This window comes from Apium graveolens, unplaced genomic scaffold, assembly GCF_009905375.1.
Source record: "Apium graveolens cultivar Ventura unplaced genomic scaffold, ASM990537v1 ctg2654, whole genome shotgun sequence".
Taxonomy (NCBI): domain Eukaryota; kingdom Viridiplantae; phylum Streptophyta; class Magnoliopsida; order Apiales; family Apiaceae; genus Apium; species Apium graveolens.
The window spans coordinates 68869-86395 of NW_027417754.1; the positions used below are offsets into that span (position 1 = coordinate 68869).

The 17527-nt window shown below is 37.5% G+C and overlaps 1 non-coding gene across 1 annotated transcript; it reads right to left on the reverse strand.

Annotated features, from left to right (window-relative positions):
• Positions 1-10735: 10735 nt before the first annotated feature.
• LOC141700653 (small nucleolar RNA R71) lies at positions 10736-10840 on the reverse strand. The gene has a single exon (XR_012566446.1). It is a non-coding gene; the product is annotated as a small nucleolar RNA R71 (small nucleolar RNA).
• Between the last annotated feature and the right edge of the window lie 6687 nt (positions 10841-17527).

Genomic DNA, 17527 nt, shown 5'->3' on the forward strand with positions numbered 1-17527 from the left:
TTATAGTAAGTCTCAATTGTAACATGCTTCCTTTTAAAATTCATCTTGAATATATTTCTTAATGCATTATGGAGCTCTAGCGTACTATATTTATGAGAGGAAATTACGTAATGTAATTGTTGTTTTAAGAACATCTTTTTGTGTGAGCCTGGTGTTAGAAAATTAGGATTTTAGAGCTTAATTTAATTATGTTCTTGATGTTAATCCTAAAATCTAATGATTGGAAATTGTTCAATGATATTTGAACTTAAATTTTCATGTATGGTTTTAAGAATTTTCTTAAATGAAATCCATATGAAATGAGAGTTGAAAGTAGCTTGGAAAAACTTGGAAAAATTTGAGAATGTTTGTCCCACATTGAAATAAATAAAGGGGGTTGTGTGCTTTATATGGTATTACCCACATGAGTAGTATACAACTACTAAGGTGTGTGATGGTCCATTGTGTTGTTGTGTGCTTCACGCGCACACACACACGCGCGCCCCGCCCCGCACCGGACCGGGTCGAAGGGCGATTTGGGCGAATGTCTCGGCGTCTCGCGTACGCGAGGCGACCTGGGCGAGGATTTTATTTATTTGAGAATTATTTTAATTCGAATTTATTTATCGGTGATTGGATTATTGGGTTGGGTTCTGAAATAGGCTAAGTAGTCTAAATATATTGAACCTGCAAATAATCTGATCTGTAACAAGTTCTGATATAAGAATCAGAACTTAAGAACTGATGAATAAAATCAGAACTTAACAAGTTCTGATATCAGAATCAGAACTTAAGTACTGATGAGTCGAATCAGAACTTAAGTACTGATGAGTCCAATCAGAACTTAACTTAAGTTCTGATAATAATGTGGGTGTTAATGTGAAAAGCTGTTACAAATAATTTAAATTCAAAAGCTGTTCAGTTTTGATTTTTTCATTTATGAATTCAAAATCTGATCAGTTTTGATTTTTTCATTAATGGAGCAGTTTAATTCAGACATTAAGTGTGTGGACAGTTTCATTTTTCCTCTCCTATAAATAGAGGCTAAACTGAATGAATACTATACACTACATTCTCATCTCTTCTCTTCAACCTCTCTGCATTTCTCTCCCATAAGTCCTGAAGTGCTGATATTTTCCGGCGACTGAGGTGCTGGTCGAAGTGGAGGTTTTGTTGCTGCTGTTAACATAAACTCCGAGCTGTTTTATCCTGGTGGAGATATTGCGTACATCCCAAACGCAGCAGGTAGGGGGCAATAATCTCTTCAAGAGCAGCCAGGACTTCGAGCAAGGCCTGGTGACTCAGCTGTGATTATTTTCTTGGCATTTTGTATCTGTAAACCTTTATTTCAGTCACTGTTGAAAGCTATGGTTTCGGGTACATCTTTCTTTCTCTCTACGTTATTTCAGTTACTGATTTTGTTTACCTGCATGTTTTGTTTTGTTAACTGTGGTCTTGGCCTAAACTTGTTAAATTCTTTATACACTTGCCTCTATGTTGCTATACTTGTTAGTGAGTTTCTCAACATTCTTGAAGAGATTATTGGTTATTTAGAATTTAGCATAATGGTTAACGAAAGTGAGGTTATCATTGGTGGTGGTAGCAGTTCGGGTGTAACTGCTGGGGCCATTGATTGGACCACCTATAGTTTCCCACAGGCTGTTGAACTAACCGGTTTACCGGAGAAATTCAACGGTGGCATTGGCTTTTCTCGCTGGCAGAAAAGGATGAAGCTGTGGTTGACTATAAAGGGTCTGTGGCCGGTTGTGGAATATGAGAAACCAGTAGTGGATCAAGAGAAGGCTGACACAGTTAAGGCTTTTGCGAAGTGGGCTGAGAAGGATGGAGTGGCTAGAGCGGCCATTCTTGCGGCACTAACAAACACTTTGTTTGATGTCTATTCTTCTGATGCCTACTCTGCAAAACTCTTATGGGAGAAGCTGGACCAGACACATAATACTGACTCACAAGGTCTAGAAAAGTATTCTGTGGCAAGGTTCCTCGAGTTCAAGCTGGTGGACAATAAGTCCATGACTGAGCAGGTGCATGAGTTCGAGATGATAGTGCATGCTTTGAAGGAGTCTGGAATGAATCTCCCGGAGAAGTTCAAGGTGATGAGTGTGATTGAAAAACTCCCGAAGTCTTGGGAAGAGTTCTCTCTCTCCCTGAAAAGACAGAAAGGAGAGATCACCTGGACCAACCTTATGCTGGACATCTCGGTACAAGAACAACACAAGTCCAAACAGGGACATGTGATGCCAACTGAACACGGTACCTCGAAGGTAAACATAGCAACTGTAGGACAAAAGAGAAAGGCTTTTGCTAAGAAAGCTAATAGTAATAAACCTAAGAGTGACAAGGACAAGGCCAAGAAACCCAAGGCAAACAAACCATGCTGGTCTTGTGGGCAGGTTGGGCACTGGAGTAAGGACTGCCCTACGAAGAAAGCGAAGAAAACCGAGGTAGCACAAGCAAATGTTGTGCTTGGAACCGCAAGCGGGCCTGTAGTGAACATGGTTGTTGGTGAGGCTACGGCTTCTGAAACCAACGTTGACCGGTATGTATCCTACAACCCTGTGATATTTTCTACCTATCTGTCAAATGAATGGTTGATAGATACTGGAGCTAATGTACATATTTGTGCTGATATTAGTTTATTTATATCTTATCAACAGAGTCATAGCCTGACTGTGAAGATGGGGAATGCTAGTGTTGCTCAAGTACATGGAGTTGGAAACGTGGATCTGAAGTTCCCTTCAGGACGTATTCTATCTCTGACGAGAGTGCATCATGTTCCCAACATGCGTAGAAATATAATAAGTGGAAGCTGTTTAGTTTCTAGTGGTTTTGAAATTTCGTTTAAGTGTAATAAAGTAGTTCTTATTCACACTGGTACATTCTTTGGCAAGGGTTACTTGTCAAATGGTTTATTTGTTATTAATGCGGATCCCGTTTTGGGAAGTTTGAATAATAATGTTATTCCTACTGTTAATTGTATTGAATCCTCAAATATATGGCATGCTAGACTAGGTCATTTAAACTTTGGTGCTCTTAAGAACATGATGAACTTAGAGTTGATTCCAAAATATACCATAGAAAAGAATTCTAAATGTCAAGTATGTGTGTCTGCTAAACAGATAAGGAAACCTTTTCATAACGTTGTTAGGGATTCAGACTTGTTAGATTTAGTACACACTGATATTTGTGAATTTGGTGGTGTGTTGACCAAGGACCAGTTTAGATACTTCATTACTTTTATAGATGATAGTAGTAGATATTGTTATGTTTATTTACTTAGACATAAGGATGAAGCACTTAGTAAATTCATTATATATAAAACTGAAGTAGAAAAACAAACTAGTAAGTTACTTAAAAGATTGAGATCTGATAGAGGTGGTGAGTATACGAGTAATGCTTTTAATGAATTTTGTGCAAACAATGGTATAGTTCATGAAGTTACTCCACCATACACACCTGAGTCTAATGGGGTTGCTGAGCGAAAGAACAGAACATTTAAAGATATGATTAATAGTATGCTTATTAACTCTGGGTTGCCTAAATACATGTGGGGAGAGGCTCTAAATACGGCTTGCCATATTTTGAATAGAGTCCCTCTGAAACACATGGATAAAACACCCTTGGAGTTATGGAAAGGCAGGATGACTATTCTTAAGTATCTTCGTGTGTGGGGGTGCCTTGCTAAGGTGCTTGTTCCTGAACACAAGAGAAAGAAACTAGGTCCAAAGACTGTTGACTGTATCTTTCTGGGCTATCTTGAAACCACTACAGCTATGAGATTTTTAGTGTTAAAATCTGACATAGATGGTATAGTGGCAAACACGATAGTTGAATTTCGAGATGCGACATTCTTTGAGGATGTCTACCCTATGAAGACTGGAATACCTGAAACGACTTCTGAGGAAGATCCTACTCACACATCAAGTTCTATTCCTGATCATGTGGAAAAGATGACAAATGTGGGGGCGGAACCTAGTAGTAGCTCTATTCCTAAGGAATTAGAGGAACCAAGGAGAAGTAAGCGTGCAAAAATAGTCAAGGATTTTGGAGGTGATTTCATCACTTACAATATCGAGGACAAACCTTTAACTTTCCGGCAAGCTATGGATTCTTCTGAGTCAAGGCACTGGAAGGGCGCTGTCAAGAGTGAAATTGACTCTATTATTTCCAATGGAACATGGGAGTTGGTTGATCTCCCTCCTGGGTGTTCTACTATTGGGTGCAAATGGGTCTTTAAAAGGAAGTTGAACCCTGACGGCTCAATAGATAAGTACAAAGCTAGACTGGTAGCTAAGGGTTTTAAGCAAAAGGAAGGAATTGATTATTTTGATACATACTCACCAGTTGCAAGAATGGTAACAATCCGAATGCTTATAGCATTGGCTTCAGTCCATGGTCTTATCATCCATCAGATGGATGTAAAGACGGCTTTTCTTCATGGTGAACTTGAGGAAGAGATTTATATGGATCAGCCTGATGGATTTGTTGCATCAGGCAATGAAAGGAAAGTATGTAAGTTGATCAAGTCCATCTATGGCTTGAAACAAGCTCCCATAGATTGGCATAAAAAGTTTGATGAAACTATATTGCCTTTCAGTTATAAGATTAATGAAAGTGATAAGTGTGTCTACACTAAAGTTAAAGGTAATGAGTGTGTTATTTTGTGCCTATATGTGGATGACATTTTACTGTTTGGAACCAATATTGAGATTATTAACGAGACTAAAGAATTCTTGAAAAAGCATTTTGAAATGAAGGATATGGGTGAGGCAAGTGTGATTCTTGGAATCAAATTGATTCAGTCCACTGAAGGAATAACCTTGACTCAATCTCATTATATAGAGAAATATATACTTGAGAAATATGGTTATTCACAGTATAGAATCGCTAGTACACCTTATGATTCGAAAGTTGCCCTTGTCAAGAATACTTCAGGAGTGCCTGTGTCTCAGTTAAGGTATTCTCAGATTATTGGGAGCTTGCAGTATCTTGCTAACTATACTAGACCAGATATTTCATATTCTGTGTCTAAATTGGCGAGATATACAAGCTGTCCAAACAGAACTCATTGGGATGCTCTTGATAGAGTACTTAGATATCTAAAAGGCACAATGTACCTTAGTTTACACTACAGGAGATTTCCTGGTGTGCTTGAAGGGTACAGTGATGCAAGTTGGATAGCTAAGAAGTCTGGTTCCAATGGAGTGACTGGATACGTGTTCACCTTGGCTGGTGGAGCAATATCCTGGAAGTCAAGCAGACAGACTATTGTTACTCGGTCTACTTTTGAGGCTGAGTTGTGTGCACTTGATGCCACAGGGACGGAGGCTGAATGGTTACACGGACTTATGTCTGCAATACCTGTAGTAAGCAGACCGCTCCCTGCTATTGCTATTCACTGTGATAGTCGAACAACTATCGACAAGATTAGCAGTAAAAAGCATAATGCTAAAACTAAGAGACACATCCAAGTTAGACTCAAGTCTATAAGGGGTTTAGTGACTGATAGGATCATAGCTATAGAGTTCATAGGAACTCAGAATAATATAGCTGATCCTCTTACTAAAGGACTGGAACCTGCAGTGGTCCTTAAGTCAAGGTTGGGGATGGGATTGTCAACCCATCATAATTCATCAACAGTGGGAACCCAATACACATGAGAGGAGATCCCTTGAAGTGTATTCAATAGGTAATAACAAGCTGTAAGGATGAGTTGGTAGTACCTTTGCTACATAGATGATACTACAGTATCTGAATCTATCCCCTGTAAACCTAGAAGGTACTGACACTGCCAGAAAAGCAAGAGTGTTGAAACTCTAAATGTGATCAAGTCATTTGACGAGATAGAGGCAGTATATCTCTGGAGATGCCCAGCTAAGCGAATGTAATTGTGTGGTCGCAATTAGAGGATAGGGTTAATCCTTGAAGTATTCGACGAACAGGATCGAGACATGACCATTAATGTCTCAAAGCCGTAGATTGGCACCATAACCTTTGACTTGTCGTCGTCTATGGAATATGGTTATACTAAACGGATTAAGATTCAAGGTGAAACATTCCATCTGAGTCCGATAGCCATTGAAGTAGAGGAATTAGGAGGGTTCAAACCCGGAAGGGTACCGACTCTGAAAAACAAGTCATGATGGGAAATTGATCACATTTCTGTATGGATTTGTGGGGGATTGTTAGAAAATTAGGATTTTAGAGCTTAATTTAATTATGTTCTTGATGTTAATCCAAAAATCTAATGATTGGAAATTGTTCAATGATATTTGAACTTAAATTTTCATGTATGGTTTTAAGAATTTTCTTAAATGAAATCCATATGAAATGAGAGTTGAAAGTAGCTTGGAAAAGCTTGGAAAAATTTGAGAATGTTTGTCCCACATTGAAATAAATAAAGGGGGTTGTGTGCTTTATATGGTATTACCCACATGAGTAGTATACAACTACTAAGGTGTGTGATGGTCCATTGTGTTGTTGTGTGCTTCACGCGCACACACACACGCGCGCCCCGCCCCGCCACGCACCGCACCGCACCGGACCGGACCGGGTCGGGTCGGGTCGAAGGGCGATTTGGGCGAATGTCTCGGCGTCTCGCGTACGCGAGGCGACCTGGGCGAGGATTTTATTTATTTGAGAATTATTTTAATTCGAATTTATTTATCGGTGATTGGATTATTGGGTTGGGTTCTGAAATAGGCTAAGTAGTCTAAATATATTGAACCTGCAAATAATCTGATCTGTAACAAGTTATGATATAAGAATCAGAACTTAAGAACTGATGAATAAAATCAGAACTTAACAAGTTCTGATATCAGAATCAGAACTTAAGTACTGATGAGTCGAATCAGAACTTAAGTACTGATGAGTCCAATCAGAACTTAACTTAAGTTCTGATAATAATGTGGGTGTTAATGTGAAAAGCTGTTACAAATAATTTAAATTCAAAAGCTGTTCAGTTTTGATTTTTTCATTTATGAATTCAAAATCTGATCAGTTTTGATTTTTTCATTAATGGAGCAGTTTAATTCAGACATTAAGTGTGTGGACAGTTTCATTTTTCCTCTCCTATAAATAGAGGCTAAACTGAATGAATACTATACACTACATTCTCATCTCTTCTCTTCAACCTCTCTGCATTTCTCTCCCATAAGTCCTGAAGTGCTGATATTTTCCGGCGACTGAGGTGCTGGTCGAAGTGGAGGTTTTGTTGCTGCTGTTAACATAAACTCCGAGCTGTTTTATCCTGGTGGAGATATTGCGTACATCCCAAACGCAGCAGGTAGGGGGCAATAATCTCTTCAAGAGCAGCCAGGACTTCGAGCAAGGCCTGGTGACTTAGCTGTGATTATTTTCTTGGCATTTTATATCTGTAAACCTTTATTTCAGTCACTGTTGAAAGCTATGGTTTCGGGTACATCTTTCTTTCTCTCTACGTTATTTCAGTTACTGATTTTGTTTACCTGCATGTTTTGTTTTGTTAACTGTGGTCTTGGCCTAAACTTGTTAAATTCTTTATACACTTGCCTCTATGTTGCTATACTTGTTAGTGAGTTTCTCAACACCTGGCTCCAGCTGTACTTAGTTAAATAAGGTCCTTTTATTGTTGTGGTAAATAGAACCAAGCGTGGTATAGAAAAGATAGGGCCCTGCTTTGAACCATTTTGAAAACTTTAGGTCATTACGTAATCTAATTAAATAAGTGAATCTTTTCAATCTACTTAAATTCATAAATATTTTTTAATGTTATTTTAAGTATTCAATAAATGAAAATAAATTATTATTTTGAGAATTGTATACATTATAAAATTTTAAATAATATATCTCGATAAATTAATAAATTATTAATATATCGATAAATTAATAAATTATTAATTTATCTATATATTAATATTTTGATTAATTAATAATTTTTCATGGTCCCAAAGGTATTAATTTATCGAGGTTTTACTGTATGTCAAGTTGAACTGTCAAAAACCCAAAAAAATGGCGTGGTTCGGCTCGATTCGTTTGATTTTATTTTATTTTCTCAACCTTAGTAAAATGTGTGATATATGGTTTTTAAAAATATTTTATAAATACTCGAAAGTTTTTTCTTAAGTTAAAATCTATTGCAACAATTTATTTAATTATGTAAAAATAAATATACGTGGAAACAAGATGCAAATTATATTGTACTATTTGATGTTAACTTAAAATTATACACAATTGAATTATAATTATACATTTATTAATTTTAATATTTAAATATTTATATTAGAATTATAATAAAATTATATAAAATATAAATAAAAATATTAAATATTAAAGGAAATCGTGTATCATACGGATTTTAAGTTATTATTAATAAAAATAATAATACCAAATATGCTCGAGCAATACAATCTCGATTTTATTCAAGAAAATCGACAAATTCAATTTAAAAATACAAATAGAATATTGAACATAAGTAGTAAAATAAAGATTAAATATTAGAAGTGATAACTCCGGTGAGCAGGCGGCTCCTTCCAACGCCGTGCTTGGACCTTCCTTCGTTTGGTGAGTTGTAGCTGCTGTTGGGTGCCTACAAAACAACACTGAAGGGGGGTTTTGACCCCGCGGCGCCTCCTGATAAGTGGCATTTTATACCACTTAGAACGTCTTAAAATGACTTAAATTGGTGTCTTGAAATCAAGTATTTTGTGTATTTGATGCGTTTTTCTAGTGTTTATGCATTTCAGGGTATTAGTTGCATTTCAGAGGAGGAATCATCAAGAATAAGCCTTGGCATGTGTTCACCATTGCGAGAGGAAAAGAACGGGCAGATTACGGCGAAGAAACGGAGCAAACCTGGAAATTTTCCAGTAGGGTCCTGCGCGCCCGCGCAGCAATGCTGAGCGGCCGCGCAGCAGCCTTGCGCGCCCGCGCAGAAATGCTGAGCGGCCGCGCAGGGTCGGGGAAAATAATATATTGTTTTAGACTTCTACTTCTGTTTGGCTTCCAACTTCTATGTAATCTGAGTTTTATGGGACTATTATATAAGTAGATTTGAGACGTTTTTCACAGAGTATTAAGAGGGGATTATGTTTTAGATTGTGTTTTGCAAGAAGCGAAGGAGATAAGGAAGAAGACCGATTTAGCACACAGCAACGAAGAGGAAGCATATATTCTTGTGATTCTTGTTTCGTTGTAACGTTGGATGCTAGTTTTCTTGCTTTGACTTATTTACTCTTGTGACGTACTCTGTTTTAATATAATTAGTTTAGTTGTTATTTTCTTGTGTTCGTTTATCATGATTTCATATGAACCCATGATGGCGATAAGTTCTATTATGGGCTAATCGTGATCGTGGGGTTGCAACGGATTTATTATGGAATTCTTTAGTTAATTGTTTAATACTTTAGTGTGTGATGATTGCATGATATCTAGTATTGGTTGTGCGTATTCGTCTTATGTGCGTCCTGAACATATAAGATAGGGTGTTAATCTCTTGTGAAGCGACAGTGGATCTTGAGATTTAGAACTTGCCATGCTAGCATAGGTTCATGTACGTTGTGCATGATTAGTGGGTAACTCTAACAGTTTTATTTGCCCTATGTAATCAAAAGGAATAACTTGTGCTTAAATCGTTGTGTTGTCAATTTCTGTAGACATATAGGAACTCAACATAATTGATGACTATTCAATTTCTATCTTAATCGTGGATGTTTGGTAGAATGGTATTAGTACAATGAAAGTTGGCTTTTATCAGTTTTGTGTTATTCGATTAATATCATCACTGTCACATGCTAAAGGTAATAACTATGGCTATAGAAGGAAGTAATAATGAAGTTGTGATCTCATGAGTGTTTTATTATTGATAAATTGCAGTGTTAGTTAAGTGGTTAATTAAGTAGTTAATTATAGTTAATATTTAATCAACAATTTTAAGTGTTATTATCTTAACATTGAGAAGTAATCATACATTGGTGAGTGAGTTAAATTAGACAATAACTTAGTCTGAGTCTCTGAGGGAACGAATTAGAAAGTATTCTATATTACTTGCGAACGCGTATACTTGCGTGAATATTAGTGCGTGATTTCGCCCTAACAAGTTTTTGGCGCCGCTGCCGGGGACTCGGCGTAGTTGTTTAGTTTATGTACTTACCATCATTGGTCATTAGGACTCAGTGATTAGGACGTAGTAGTTAATTACTCTTTTCGGGTGTGTTTCAGGTACTTTAGTGCGTTTATGCAAACTCGTTCTCGTGCTCGCAAGAGGACCTTAGATACAGCTGAGGAGAAAGACGAAGTTCTTGATACACCGGAGAAGTTAGATTTTGAGGATTCGGATTCAGGAACTGAGCAGAAAGAACCAGTAAACATGGGAGATCATATTGTTCAAGCTGATCCAGCTCTTATGGATTTTTCTCGGCCTAAAATTGATGACATTCAGTCAAGCATCCTTCATCCGGCTATTCAAGCTAACACCTTTGAAATCAAGCCGGGCACTATTCAGATGGTGCAGAATTCTGTTTCTTTTGGAGGAGCGGCAACTGAAGACCCCAACATGCACATAAGGAATTTTGTCGAGATCTGCAGCACTTTTAAGTATAATGGCGTGACTGATGAGGCTATCAAGTTGAGGCTTTTCCCATTCTCACTGAGGGATAAGGCTAAAGACTGGTTACATTCTGAACCAGCTGGGTCAATCACTACGTGGCAAGATCTTGCGCAAAAGTTTCTGGTGAAGTTTTATCCAATGGCAAAGACTGCTGCTATGAGGAGTGCTCTTACTCAGTTTGCGCAGCAACCTACAGAATCTATGTGCGAGGCTTGGGAACGTCAAGGAAATGTTGAGAAAATGTCCACATCATGGAATGCCGGATTGGATGGTAATCACTGGTTTTTATAATGGTTTGGGGGCTCAATCTCGGCCCATGCTCGATGCAGCAGCTGGAGGCGCCTTATGGGCTAAAAGCTATACTGAGGCGTACAATCTTATTGAGACGATGGCTGGTAATGAGCATCAAAACCCAACTCAGAGGATGACATCAGGCAAGGTAGCAGGTATTCTGGAAGTTGATGCAGCCACCGCTATTGCAGCCCAGCTCCAAGCGCTATCAATGAAGGTTGATTCTTTGGCTACGTATGGAGTTAATCAAATAGCTATGGTTTGTGAGCTTTGTGCAGGTTCTCATGCTACGGATCAGTGTTGTAAGTCATATGTCATAGCCTATTTGTATATTCGAGGATTCAACTCAACTCAAATAAGAATGTAATAAGTAAATAGTGGATCGACCGTCAGAGAGATCTCGCAAAGTAATATCTGTCAAAGGATTCAGAAACAAGGTTCATCTACAGACTTGAGGAGTTAATTCACTGGAAGAAGTTCAAGAAGTTGATCATGCCTCAGTGATATAAATCAAGATCGTGGATTTAATCAAGTGACAGAGATCTCGTCAGAGTATCAATTAATTACAAGGATTTAATCTGAAGAAAATCAAAGTGTCAAAGTTAAGACATGAAGAAACGTCACGGAAGTTAGTCACTCATGAACCAGACAGTACATCGAGTGTCAGCGTTGAAGTGGTGGAATTGATTCATAATTTTCAGTGATTTTCAGAAGATTTGCAGAAGAATGGTTGCTGCTCAAGACTAGAATTAATTCTCTATTAATTAATTAAGTCATCTAATTTAATTAAGAAAATAAATTATATCTGCGAAGAATAATTTATTTATTAATTGAATTAATTGATTAATTAATTCTGAATTAATTCTAGGAATTTTAGGAATTTTCAGAAGTTTAATTGGATTAAATTCAAGCATTAAATCAGCAAGACAATTGAAAATGAACTAGCATGACAATCAGGATTGTCATACCGATTGTCATGCTAGGCCATTGTCAATTGTCTCACCGAAAGTTACTCTAGGAGGATGATTGTCTTGCTAGTTCATTCTGATTGTCATGCTAGTTCATTCAGATTGTCTTGCTAGTTCAATCAATTGTCCTACCGAAAGTCTTGCCAGCTATAGGATTGTCATGCCAATTAAATTCTATTCAGCTGATTGATTAAATAGAAGCAGAGAAGCAGCATCTCAAAAATCAATCATTCAAACAGAAGAACAAAGAACAAGAAAAGCAGCCGCCTTGAAATATTACATTTTTCATCTGTTTAATTCAAGATCAATTTCTAGATTGTAAAGTTAAATCCAATCAACTAGAAATCTTTATCTTGTTCTTGTGTAACAATCTAGCGGATCAAAATCCCTAGAACTTAATCTCAAATTGCGTTTAGCATTTGAATCTTTTTATTACAAAAATAGAAAAAGTTCATGTCGAATTTATTCTAGATTTGTGATAATTAATTTGAGATTAATTCCTTGTAATCGATACAGTTGTTGTAACACCTTTCAAGTTTAATAATATTTTTATTTAACTTGAATTTTGTTTCACATTTTTTATTCCGCATTTAATTCGATTATTCGGTACTGTTTGTATTCAACCCCCCCCCTTCTACAAACACATTGGGACCTAACAATTGGTATCAGAGCCTTCTGATTAACGAACAAATCAAGATCCTAGACTTTTGTGATTTTTCAACTCCTTGAATTTTTATTTATTCAAAAATTCATAATGACTTCACATAAAGTTGGAACCGTTAAAATTCCACAATTTGATAAAGAGAATTATATCATGTGGAAGAAGAAGATGCTATTATTTTTACAAGTTGCAAATCCCAAATATTCAAACTTGTTAAAGAAGGGTATAAAAACTCTGATGGTTATTGAACCGGAGGTAATAATAGATGGTGTGGTGACTACTGAAGCTAGAACCTATCCAAAAGAGCCTGAAGATTTTACTCCTGCTGAGAAGGAAGAAGCCTCCTTGGATGCCAGCCTTCAATTAATATTAATTGATTCCCTTGATCCCTTGATGAACAGACATGTGATGAACTGTAAAAATTCCAAACACATGTGGGAAACTATTGAGGTGATTAATGAAGGCACAGAAGAAGTTAGGGAGAACAAGTTGGAAATCCTAACCTCTGAATATGAACATTTCAAATCAAATCCAGGAGAAGGAATTACTGAAGTGTTTGAGAGGTACAATGCGTTGATCAACAACCTGAACATCAATGGAAAGTATTATTCAATCAGGGAGGTCAACAAAAAGTTCCTTTTAACACTGCCAGCTCATCTTGAACATAGAATCACTGCCATTAGAGAAGCTAGAGATCTGAGTGAGATTTCTTTGGACAGGCTCTATGGAGTGTTAAAAACCTATGAGTTGGAGCAGATTCAACAGAAGGAAGTCTACGGGAAGGATAGAATGGTCAGCACATCTACTGTACTTGTAGCTGAAGGTCAACAACAACAACAATCTCAACAGTTAGAAAGAATGGTACAGTTTTCCAAGGGTGAGGAAAATGAGTTAGTAGCAGAATATGATCCTCCTACTACAAATCAATCAAGTGATGATTTTTATTCCTTGGAAGAGCTGGAGCAATTGGAAGACGAGTCAATGGCCCAAATTGTCAAGAGATTCTCCCATGTCAGATTCAAGAGGAATCCCAAGCTTAAGTACAAGTCCAACTACAACAAATTCCAGAAAGGTGGATCTTCATCCTCTAACACCAGCAGTGGTGGATACAAAACAGGGATGGTTGATCGGAGCACCATTAGATGCTATAACTGCAATGAGTTGGGACATTTTGCCACAGAATGTAGGAAGCCAAAGCAAGTAAGAAAGAACTCTAAAAGGGCTTATCTGGCAAAGGGAAGAAGCTGGGATGATACTGACAGTGAAGATGAAGATGAAGGAAATCTTGCTCTTATGGCTATTGATGGAAAAGCTTCATCGTCAAGAATAGAGGTAAAACTTTCTGATGCTGAAATGGTTTATCATCTAAGAGGTAACTTAGATTGTGCACGTCGTGATAATGAACTGTTAAGTTTACAGATCACAGACCTTGAGAAAGAGGTCAATGAATTAAGACTTGTGCACATTAATCAAGACAAATTAAAAGAACAGGTATCTTTTCTAGAGAATAGAGTTGACTGTTATAGAAAACTCGAAACTATTCTCAAAGACAAGATCACCGGTCTTGAGACTAAGGTTAGAGCCTACTTCAATTCTTGTTCGAAGGCTAAAGAGTTCTACAGTAAGCAAGCTGTTAATCAAACATCTGGAATAGGTTATGATTACAATGCTGCTATTGGAGAATTAGGCATAAACTCCCCTCCTCATGTCTGTGCTAAAGGGAGGGAAGTACCACATGTGCTTAAGGGTGTTGATGAACCCCTCTATAAAGCATCAATTGCTGAACCATTTGATGCGACCTCTTCTGTTATTCAAGAAGAAATACGTGCTGAGGATCATGCTAATGAGAAGATTGTTTCCAAGTCAAGTGAGTCTAAAGTTCCAGTCAAAGTTGTGAAAGCAACTGAGACTAACTCAGACACACATGAGTTCGATAACAATAATGCCATGTCTACCATGCATAAATTGCCTGCTGTTAATCACTCTCATAAAGCATGTGGTGTTGCTAATTGTATGTCTTGTGCTTTTAATATGATGTATGCTTATTTTAATGGTAAGCATGTGTCTAATGATAAGACTACTCCTCGTCAGCATGTGAATAACAAGAAACATGATAGGTCTAAGACTGCTAGTCCTTCTAAGGCTAGAAAGGAGACATTTGTGCCTAAGCTTAAACAGAAATTTGTTAAGGCTGTTTACAAGGTCAAATGTTCAGTCATTGAGAAAGTTGAGACCATTAAGATTAAAAATGTTGTTTTGCCTGACAAAGGACAGTTCTACAAGTATGCCGGGCCCAACCAAGTTTGGGTTCCGAAGAAGGTCTAATCCATTTGTAGTGCAGGGCATTAAACAAGTATAACCGGTAGTGTGGATTCTTGACAGTGGATCATCAAGACATATGACCGGAGATAGAGCCCTGCTATCAAATGTGGTTGAGAAAGCTGGCCCCCTGGTTACCTTTGGAGATAACAGCAAAGGTTTATCTGAGGGATATGGCTGTTTGCAAGCTGGGAATGTTATCATTGTAATTTTGTATATTGTGCTAGGTTATTATCAGGAAGCAGTATCTAACATATAGCACCAGTGACAAGACTTGAGAATATTACGACATATCAGACACCTGCTGCACATTACACTTGGAATTGTACTCTAGTAAGATGTGTACAAGTGTACTCCTGATTGGTGAGTCAAAAGAAGAAGTCAATGCACCACAGTTCATGGACTTTGCATTTGCAGATCTATTGGACTATGCAATCTCTTCTTCACAATCTCACTTCAGGTTGGTATGAACTAGTACACTGCTCAAGCAATCGTCAAGGACATGGTATGGCACTCTAACAGAAGTTATAATTTTATATGAATAAGTAGAGTCGTCATATTAATAACTATTTTATCACTAGGCACAATCATATTGTTTTATATGTGCAGTGGTATATTGATTATGCAACATAACAATTAGTATCTAAAGTACTTGACAAGTATCGGTCAATGATATCTTGTTAACATTATGTTGCAGATATTTGTAAGTTTTTGACATGAATGAGAATTACTTAGACTTTACCCTAAGTGATCAATGTTTTATCAAAAACCCATTCATATTGAAAAACAAAATCAAACTTCTTTCTACATTAGTGATTTCTTATGTCATGTAAAATCTTTTGAAATCACTATTGTAAATCATTTTCTCTCTATTACCATATATTCTGTGTTACAGGTTCAGTCTCCAATGACTTTCTTTCATTGACAGTCATGAGGTTGAAAACCCACAACATCTATCCCAGACTGTAAAGACAAACACAAAAACAGAACCAACCAACACTCTCTTACCACTAAATATAGTATGAATGAGCGTGAGGGAGATAGTGCCTAGTGCACCACATAAGGAAGGTTCTGTAGTCAACCCAGTGGCTCTATCTCATACATAGATGAGTAGTATTTAAACCGAGACAACTGCTAGCCCCCATACATCTTCTCAAAAAGATGTAATGGCTGAAAAGGCACAAAAACAGTTACTAGATTCATTCTCTCAACAGGGTGAGTCTATTGAATTTTGCCTGTCGGCCAAGGTATCCGATGTAGTGTCACCACTTCAAACATAATCAATTCTTGATGCACAAGGAGAGGTTACACACACAAAGGATGAGTTGACAGAAACAAGAGTTTCGACCATTTTAAGGTCAGATTCGATTGTTCAAGGTTCGTTAGTGGACCAATTGCCTTTACAGGTGTTAGGAGAGGATACTGATCCAAAAGCCATATGTCAGTGGTCAGTGTCTACCTCCCCAGGCTTAAATCCCCTGGATGCATCTGCGGATAGTGGATCTGACATAGGTGCAGATCGGCAACTTGTTGACAATGATTCAGATATTACCTGATGAGTCACAAGGAAGTGTCTTCACAGACATTAGAAGGGAACCTTGATCTTTATGCTAAAATCTTTGGATCATTGTTTACCTTCCCAGAATTCAAATCTGGAACCCTAAAAGGGAAACTAGCAACTTGTAGATTATGACTCAGATTTATCTGACGAGTTTAACAAGGATGGGGATTTGTGAACTCCCATTGCACCACCTGTGACCTCCTTTAAGGATGGCTAAGGTGATTTTCCTTGCAGGTACAGCTGGATTATGGAGCTATGAGAGAAGAGTGATACACTTGTGAGAAAGAGTGTAAACACGAGTGGAGAGAAGAGTGAAACACATGTGAGGTACACTAAACAGAATCATACACTCACAGTGAGGAAGAAAGAGAAACTACTTGTTATTTCTTTTCCAACCAAGTGAAATATGAGAACTCCTTCAGACGACGGCATACATTCCTTCTTTAAGAGGGAGATAAAAGCTTAAGTAATAGTTTGGAGGATTCCTCAACTAAGGGGGAGAAATAGCAGGGAGGAAGAAAAAGATCATATGTACACTACACCACACCATTGTTGTTTGTAACTACGGATCCTATTGTACGGGAGAGGTGGTAAACACAAGGTGATTTCCTAGTAAGGGAAGAAGCTGTTGGGGGAGTACCATTGGTTTTTATCTGCGGATCCTATTGTACGGGAGAGGTGGTAAAACGAAGGTGATCTTCTTTAATCAGTTGATTCTCATAGGGGGAGAAGCAAGAGAGATATGTGCTTCTCAACAGGAAATGTGGTTGTACAAATGAAGATGGAACTACTTGAAGATATGTTCAGTCTAGAGGAACATCTACTTGGAATCTGGAAAAGGTTAAATGTCATCCAGAACTTTTCTACTATTTACTCTGCATGTATGTTTATATCTTTTTCTTATTTGTTAGTTGAGTTATCCTCTAGGTATTTGTGTGTTATTGTCTAACAAACAAATAGGGGGAGATTGTAAGTCATATGTCATAGCCTATTTGTATATTCGAGGATTCAACTCAACTCAAATAAGAATGTAATAAGTAAATAGTGGATCGACCGTCAGAGAGATCTCGCAAAGTAATATCTGTCAAAGGATTCAGAAACAAGGTTCATCTACAGACTTGAGGAGTTAATTCACTGGAAGAAGT